Below are 8,898 nucleotides of genomic sequence, written 5' to 3' on the forward strand. Positions count from 1 at the left end.
GCTGAAAACAAGCTCATTTTTAGGGAGCTTAGATGCACTATCCTGGGACCTATTCTTCCATAGGAAAACTTTAGACACATACATCATTGACTTGTGGTTTAGAAGTAATTTAGTCCAATATGAGATATGACTAGAGAATAACTCATCCCCAGACTGCAACACCAAGGGAGGAAGAAAAAGAAGTTACAAAGGGTTTGGGTTTGTTCCCCTTCCAAAGTAGCCTAATAAAAGGAAGTCTACGTATACAACACCCAGCAGGACTAGAAAACACTCCAAGTAGTTTTAAATATCTGAGGGTATTGAAGCAGACTGGAAAGCGCTGAAGTCATCCCAGTTTGAGCGCAGTGAGTGGATTTTCAGCCATGTAATCATGAGCCATCTGGCCAAGCCCAGAGAGGAGAGCTGATCGACTGGGAATGTAATGCAAGTCAATATGGCTTAGTTCTGTTCAACAAGATCTAAAGACATCTTAAAAAAAAAAACACAATGCTGAATTTATTTAATTTCTCAAACCTCTCTGTACTGTAATCAAGAACTTAAGTGCTTCAGTAAAGTACATGTGGACTGATCATACTTCTAGTATTTGTTGGATTTTAACCTGTTCAGCACATGACCACACCAGCAGGATTTCACAGAACTCAACAGTATCCTGGCAACTGTGGATTACAAAGCCTTGTAAACTTTGTCAAATTCATCAGATGGTCCTATTCCAGACTCAATAGGCCCATTTTACAGAATTTTGCTTTAAAGCTCAGCTACATTTTTGTGAAAGACAGCTAATCTGCATTTAGGATTAATCCCAAAAGATGGTTACTTAGAGATGCAAGTGTTGCAATGAACAGTTAAATGAAGTCTCCAGTGGGATGTTGTAGGAAAGCCTTCCCAGTGCGAAGTGTGAAATTTCAAATTTTCCTTTCTCCACACAGGCCTGTACACACACCAGAAGACACTGACAGATCACGAAAGGCTGAAGAAATCCACAGTACCTTTGGCAGGTTCCCCTCTACTAAGCACAAGTTACAAGAAATGCTGTCCCAAATGCACCCTGACACTGAGGGCCACAACCCCTCTTGTGCAAGCCTAATTTTCCCATTTTAATGGCAAGCACATGAAATGTGGTGTTATATGGGAGCTCCTTAGTTTTAAAAACTGCCTGTAACGCCGAGTAGTTGCAATATATTCCAGCAGCAATATGAACTACTGACTGTGAAGAATTAAGTGAAGTTCTGTGGATCTTTGTACACAATCAGTGTTACCTCCTAAACCAAGAGGTAAGAATCTGCATGATCGCCTTCACTCTTGCCATACAAGCAATTTGATGCAGAAACCACAAGCCTTCAAGCTTGCTAAGATTCCTTTTATTTTTAAGCTACTGAAGTCTGTTTTCAGGTTAAAACATGTACATTCTCCTAGCCAAAGGAAACCGAGCTGTCAAATCTGTCTACACATCCTGCACTAGTTTCCTGTCGAGCCCCGGCAGCACCACGACTTCCTCTTTCAGGCAGGACTGAAACTGCTGCCATTTCATCGCAGGTACCAGCTAAACGCAGCTTGCTGCGAGCAACTGCCGGCTGATGACCAAGAACCATTTCATGATGCTCTTTAGTACACACCATTAACTCGCGAGTCGAAGCTTAACCAGTCTGTCGCAGCTTCCAGATCCTGTTTGAGAGCCTGCTCCACATTTCAGAAACGACTGTTTGTTTTCTTGCAAACTAAGAATAAAACCTTTTTTTTTCTTCCCCAAACAATGTAATTTTACAGTAAACAGGTTATTCATCTAACTCCTGTGGGGTCAAAGCACTCGGGAGTCCACAATGAAAGGAACAATATTCATAGGATTTTACTCATGATCTGTTAACCACTTTTACCCTTCCAAGCTACTTTCATTTCATATCTTATAAAAAACACACATTTCTAAATAAAGTATTTGTTTGTATTTGATAATCTGTTCCTAGATTAATCACATCCTTTTCAAGGCACCCTTGCCCTACCATTTCAAGGTCCTTGCCCTCTGCCACCTCCTCTATCCCTACTACAAACTAACACTTTTGCTGTTCAAAGTGACAAGTCTCCCAAATCAGGGGCACCAAAGAGATAATCAGCTACTACAGTCCAAGCAATCAGGTCTTCCCCACCAGAGATACCCACCAGCATTATTATACTAACTGCATGCCTGTATTACAAACCTGGCACAGCAAACACTTCATCGCAAAGATCACTGCGTACAACGCACCAGTTCTCTGCAAAGATCACAAACCGCTAACGAAGAGACCGCACCAGTTCAGCTGTCAACCATAGAGTTAAAAGACCTTGGACCTCCTGGTACACTGATATTGTCGCAAACCTATGATGCAAACACCAACAGAAACCGCTCTCTGATTAAGAGCTGAACTCCAGAAAGACTAACTGGCACAGAAGGCAAAACTGCTTTCAAAAGCAGTACTACGATGGCCAGTATTCTCCTCTGCAGGTGTACAGCAGCCATTTACAGAAGTTATCTAAATCTTCCAGCCCAAAGCCCGCCTTTCAGCCTGCTAGGAATCATCTTCTTCACAGAGATCTCACCCCAGAACTAAACACATCTGCCACTACTTCTATACTAGTAATGTGGTAAATGAAATTTGAAAGAATATATTATGCTCTAAACCACCTGGTGCCCAAGATCACCCGCCTGTCTTCCCCACAGCTCAGACTGCTGCAGGCACACAACCTGTATACAGAAATGCATTTGCTCCCAAAGGTTCCAAATTGAGCTTAAGGCCTGGGTATATAATTTCTTAAACAGAGCTTAGAAAGGTTGTCAAACTACAAACCAGCACAGGAGTTGCACTCCCTCAGAACAAGGCAAATCATGAAGTCCAAGGCAAAACCTGCAACAAGCAGGAGGGACAGACTGAAGAAATAATCTTGTATCACATCAGTTCAGGATCTTGAAAAAGATATCCTTTTTAAGGTTTGGGGGTTTTTTAACTGCTACTAACAAGTCAGACAATCCTTTAAATCCTATCTCAGAATTTGCACCCCACCAGGGAGAACTATCTCAAAAAAACAGCGTTGCTATTTGGTTTATACGGAAGGTGTGTCATTCTGAGACATACAGCCAAAAAAGCTCAGTTGCGCTACAAGTTGGTGTCAAGACCAACACAAGAATTCAGGTAAAGATCCAGATCTGCAGCCAGCAGGTCTCAATCTGAAGTTGAAGAGACTCACAGCAGCAGAGCACACTGGCGGGCTCCGTCTCGCGTGCCTGCCCACAGCCTCAACCTGGTGGTGGGTGCAAGAATGGGAAACATTTAGACAGGCCCACAAAAGCGAACTGTATGAAGAGACACGGGATCACCATCACCGACATGGCTGGACCAGCACCATGACAGACCTAATTGAGCTTTCAGGCTGATGTTGTTCTCGAAACCCACAAAATTTGCTATCATTATGGGAATCCCTGCTAGAGATAAAGTATGTGTCTGGGATCTCAGAGTATCCCTAAGTCTGCCACCTGACAGAGCTTGTGTATCCCAACACCTCTGTGGCTTTTAAGCACCCATTTCTGGGCAAGTTACTATGAATTACCAAGGAAGAAGTGAGAAATCTCTTCTCACAATGCAACTGTCTGAGATCAACTGGTATTTTCTACACTTAATGCAACTTTCGTTTTCTAATTATGTAAGAATTGACAGCTACTTTGCATATCTTCATAAAGGCTCCTCACAACAAACTGGTAAAGCAGAGACATAGACAAGATAGGAAGTGAATACAGCTGGGTGGGGGAATTTTAAAAGCCTGAACCTAAGCTACCAACATGTTTCAAGTTCTGTAACTTCAACAAAAGAAGGGGAAAGCCATGTCATCCCATTTCAGTCCTAAGTTCAAAACAAGAAAGCTGCCCATGCAGCCTGGTCAGATAGAGAGTACGACTCAGTGGGCTCTTCGCTGCCACACCAGTTACGCTGTGGTGCAGCCATGCCTACATCTGCCCATGCCTCAGCACTGGCATTGCCGGTCTATCCCACTTCACAGCTCAAAACAACCTTAACTTTATCACAAACTCAATAGAAAAAAGCAAAAGTGTCAATTTCTCTGTTATGACTCTGGTTAAGGTTACACTGTCAAAACCAGCCATCAGCACTGGGAAAACCTGCCCCAGATTAAACACTGGAAGTATGTGGGCTTACATTAAGTCCTTTTCTGTCAAAGGCATTTTAATCTTACATTATTACTCTTCACTTTCATACTCTACAGGAAGCTGTTTTACTCTACCATGTAACAAAATCCTGTTCAGTATTTTAATACTACATTAAAAAACCTATCTTTATTAGCTTAGTCTCATACTGTTAATATTTAAAAATACAAGCTGTACCTATACTCCTGTTTGCACATACTACCAAATCATGGCACACACTAGCCTCAATGCTTCTCCCCCCGTACCCATGGCCAGCTACGTTTAACAGTGGTAAAACAGACACTGGCAGAAGTTCCTCTATTTTGAGGCACGTTTTTGCATAATGGGAAGCACCCTGCCTGCACATCAGTTGCAACAGATCACCCCTCATTCCTGTTACGCTCAGGGAATGGGGACAGTTGCAGGTGCTCCATGCACACAGCCTGAAGGGTGCCTGAAGGAAGCAGTCTGTTCAGGGGGGACAGCTCAGGCCGAGTAGCAACATACTGTCTGAGGACTAAAGAGATGAAGCTTTGTTAAAAAACATTCCCAAAGAGACTTTTCCCAGCCACTGAGCTACCTTGGTGTTTCTGTCAAAACTAACGAAGTAGCTGGAAAGCTCGCTAACACCAGGACTGAAGCAGGAGAGGTTGCCCTGCACTCACCTAATGAGAGGAAGGAGCCAGACAGAGCAGCTGGAACCACCCTCCCTTGCACAGCAGAAGGCAAGCCACCCGCAACACTGTGATCATGGCCAAGGCAGCAGGACCAAAAGCCTGTTGGGCAACTGGCAGTTTCTCAGCAGTAGGTAAATGCAGAAGACACTCAAGAGGTAACAGCCCTCACTCCAGGACATGGAAGAAGAGGATCCTTCTGAGAGGAACTAAGCCTTTCGCTCAGCAACACTTCACAAGCACTAAAAACAAAAATAAATCACTAAACTCGATCTAACTGCTCAAACACACCAAGGTGAACCACAACCAGAGCATGACCCGCTGTCAAATCCAAGCCCAGTACACAGCCCTCCCACAACAAGCCCTTTTGCATTCAGCTGTTTACCAACCACAGCTGGCCCAATGCAAACAGCTACACCAGCTGATGAAGTGGCAGATGCCTCCTTTCCTTACATCCAAAGCTGCAGGAGCATTTTTGTCATTTTTTCCCCAAAACAGAACACTCATCATTGGCCAAAAGCACAGCACAGCATCTTTCAACTTGAGAAGAGCTGAGCAATTCAAAACAGCTTGTTACAAACCAAGACAATTCTGGCAGCCTTAGCTATTGCTGCAAGTCTGGCACCACAAGTGACAGGAATCCTCTCCCGTTGTACCCGGCAGTCTGCCTCTGGGCCTCGACTAGTCCCACTCCACTACACAGTTTAAGGTTTGCTCTAACACTGTATTAGTTTGGTAAAAACCTTCACCCTGCCATAGTTTGGTCTACACTTAGAAAACACACATTGATACCACACAATCTGACCACAGGCACAGAAGTCTTAGTACAAATAAGCTGGTATCTGCACACCACCTCCAGCCAGGAAGGCTCAAAGGAAGCCCCTGCATTACTTTATTAAAAAAGGCTTTGTTATGGTTTTTCACGAGACAAGAGAACAGCGCATGGAACAACTCTCCTGTTAGGAATTATGCCATAACATTCAAAAGTAATGCGGTGAATTAGCAACACAAGAGCTTAAAATAGAACAACGTTTTTTTAAAAGCTTTTGCAAAACTAACCCTGCTTTCTCTTTATAAAGTTGTCACTTGTTTAGAAGAAAAGTCAATACATCAAGAAAAGTCTAACTCTTACTGATGAGAAAACAGGCCAAACAGTATTTTGAAGTTTTAAAACTCTTTAAAACAGAAGTCACTATCTGAAACTCAAAAGGAAGATTACAAAGATCAATTACATGACAGCAACATTGAAATTCTGCTTCTCATATTCACTATTTTCAGTTTACTGCACACCCAGGACTGAATAAACAAACGCAGTTCTTCCACCCAACAACAATCCACCACCAGAAGCTGGGAATACCTTGCCTTAATGCCATTTTTGTCACTTATCTCAGGCATTTACCTGCACACCATCATAAAGATGCAGCAGGGGCTGCAAGAGGCAGCTCACCACTACATATGGATGGCCATACGTACTCAGGGAGGGATAACTTTGTGCCAGGCTTTAGCCCTAGGACATACTCTGGTGAAAGGGTTTTACCTGCCATTTCCAGGGGTAATCCTTTCTGATGGATACCCTTAGTTAGTATGGTGTAAGCTATTTTAAACAGGGCTTGAAGGAAGCCACCTAATTAAATGACAATAGGCTGCAGAACTGTAAGGATACTTTAAATTTCTTTAACAACTCAGCATAAAAGCTTATCTAGTCAATAAGTTTTATTTGTCATATACTAAATACTAAAAATAGGGGGGTTTTCACCTGCATTTAGCATAATGGGGTGACAGAGGCCAAGGCAGAAGTCTACAATGTGCTAAGTGGTTAAAAAGAGCTTCTTGCTACCTGGAGTACCAGAAACCAATTTCGCTTCCATTTAATTTTACAGCACCTTCATCTTCTTAAAAAGAAGAAAAAAAAAAAGTGGTGTTCTTTCCTCAGGAACAGAGCCTCAAGAGCAAGGATAACCACATCCCCCTACAATTCATCCTTACAGGCTATTACTCTAGAAGCTTGGATCATTGAATTTCATATGATCAAGCCTAATGACAGCGTGAAAGCTCGGCTGACCACAAAAGGCAGGCAGAGGAAAGAGAGGGCTAAAATACACAAGCCCACAGATGACTTTTAAAAGCTGTGAGCACTCACATTAGTGTAAAGAAGATTACACACACCTCAACTGCAATGATGCATATTCATTTACCATACAAGTTCTCAGGAGCCAGAAGCAGAGTTGGAACCCAGCTACATCAATATGCTGTATTAACTTTGAAGCTTGTAGGGTAACAGATAGATGTTGAAAAGATTTTAATTAAGATGTCCGGCTGTCTATGCTCATAAGACTTGGAAATTTATTTTAGTACTACAGCTGCGTTTTAACCAGAAGGAACTTTTACATCAGGATTAGCAGTCAACTTCATGCTGCACTTCACATCGGCCTTTCATATGCTTTACAGGAAAGTGAGAAAAGCACAGTTGCACACTCATTAGGGAAATCCCTAGGAGTTTCAGCTGGGCTCCATTTCTGTTTACTATTGTTCTTTTAGTAGAAGACCTACAGTTTCCATTTTAGATACTCTAGGACTTCCAGAACATTTCTATTAAACAGTGAAAACATCATAAACTTCCCAAAAGTGGCCATCAGTCTCAGGCAAACAAACAACCCCAAAGCAGGGTATATAATGAACTAAGAGCATCAGTTGCAGGTCATGAATAACCAAGTTCAAAGTATGCAAATCTAATGATTAAAATTTCTGCCTAGAACATGTTACCAAACTGCAAACATGTTTTATCTTGCATCACAGAAGTTTTTATTCCTTGCCAAGACTTAAAAATCCTTTTCCTTGTTGTTACTGAAGCATACAAGTGAACACTTTAAACACAGAATCATTTCTACAGTTAGCAATATACTGATTCAAGTCTTACGTGCATCCATAAGACCTGTTTCAAATATACTTGCCTATACTGCCTTCCCCACAATCCTACACTAACAAGAAGGAACAGTTTACAAAGCAAAACAACGGATTCTCCACGTATAGCTAGCTGAATACAAAGGTTTTCTATCTAAAGTTGGTTCTGCATAAGACCCTTTTGCTAACTGAGAAGCTTTAAGCGCTTTACTGAGTTATTCCGATTAGCAATACAAGGAGCTTGATCCAGGTTTTAAATACCCCTCCAAATAAAAAAGATGTTTGGGGCACTGTGATTTAACACTTTGAATAAAGACAGCTAGCACCTCCTTTCCTAGGAGAGAAGAAGCACAGACGAACAGGAGACAAAGACAATCACAGATGGCCAGACCAAACTACGTCTGACTACACAGTTGTCATCTAACATGGCCTCCCCGTTAAGGCCTCATCTTCCCCGTGCTTTTATCAAAAGAGGGTGGCAAAGCCACTCTGGCTCCACTGGTTGTAGTGCCCACACAGACAGGGCAACAGGAATGCTGACCATTTTGCAATTCTTCATTAAGCACAGGTTTCACAACGCCGGTTGTTATGTTCACAGCTACCTGGCTATACGAGTGTCCCCCACTGTTGCCACCAGCTCCAAGTCCTACCCGCTTATAGGAAAAAACACTAGTAAGTCCAGATCACTAAAACAAGCCTTTAGAACACAGCTAGGTGACATGCTGCTGTAGTAGATACATCTTGATGAGATCTGAAAGGGGAAGAAGAAATGCATGGCAACACCAACCCTCGAAGTAGCAATGGCTCCTGCCCTAGCCAAAACCAGCGACATCATTGGCACTGTATAACAACAGCTTCGGGATGGTCTTCAAGTAAGCCAACAGCCTTGCACCTAGGGAGGCAAAAGACAAGAAGTGCCTCCCAACTCCTCCTCGTGTAGGAATTGACTTTTTGCAGAGCATACAGCTTACACGAAGCCTTTCACAGTGCCTGCACCCCCGCTGCGGCTCAGGGCTACCACGGTGCCCGGCATCGCTCACCTGAAAGAAGCCAGAGAGCCCAACCTGCAGCCCCACAAGCACCAGCTGACCTCGGGGTTCTTCCCCACGGCCCCCCGAGCGCAGCCAAGGCGCACCGAGGAGCGGGAAGCCGCCGCCGCAG

The sequence above is a fragment of the Pygoscelis adeliae genome, unplaced genomic scaffold (assembly GCF_000699105.1).
Source record: "Pygoscelis adeliae isolate BGI_AS28 unplaced genomic scaffold, ASM69910v1 Scaffold291, whole genome shotgun sequence".
Taxonomy (NCBI): Eukaryota; Metazoa; Chordata; class Aves; order Sphenisciformes; family Spheniscidae; genus Pygoscelis; species Pygoscelis adeliae.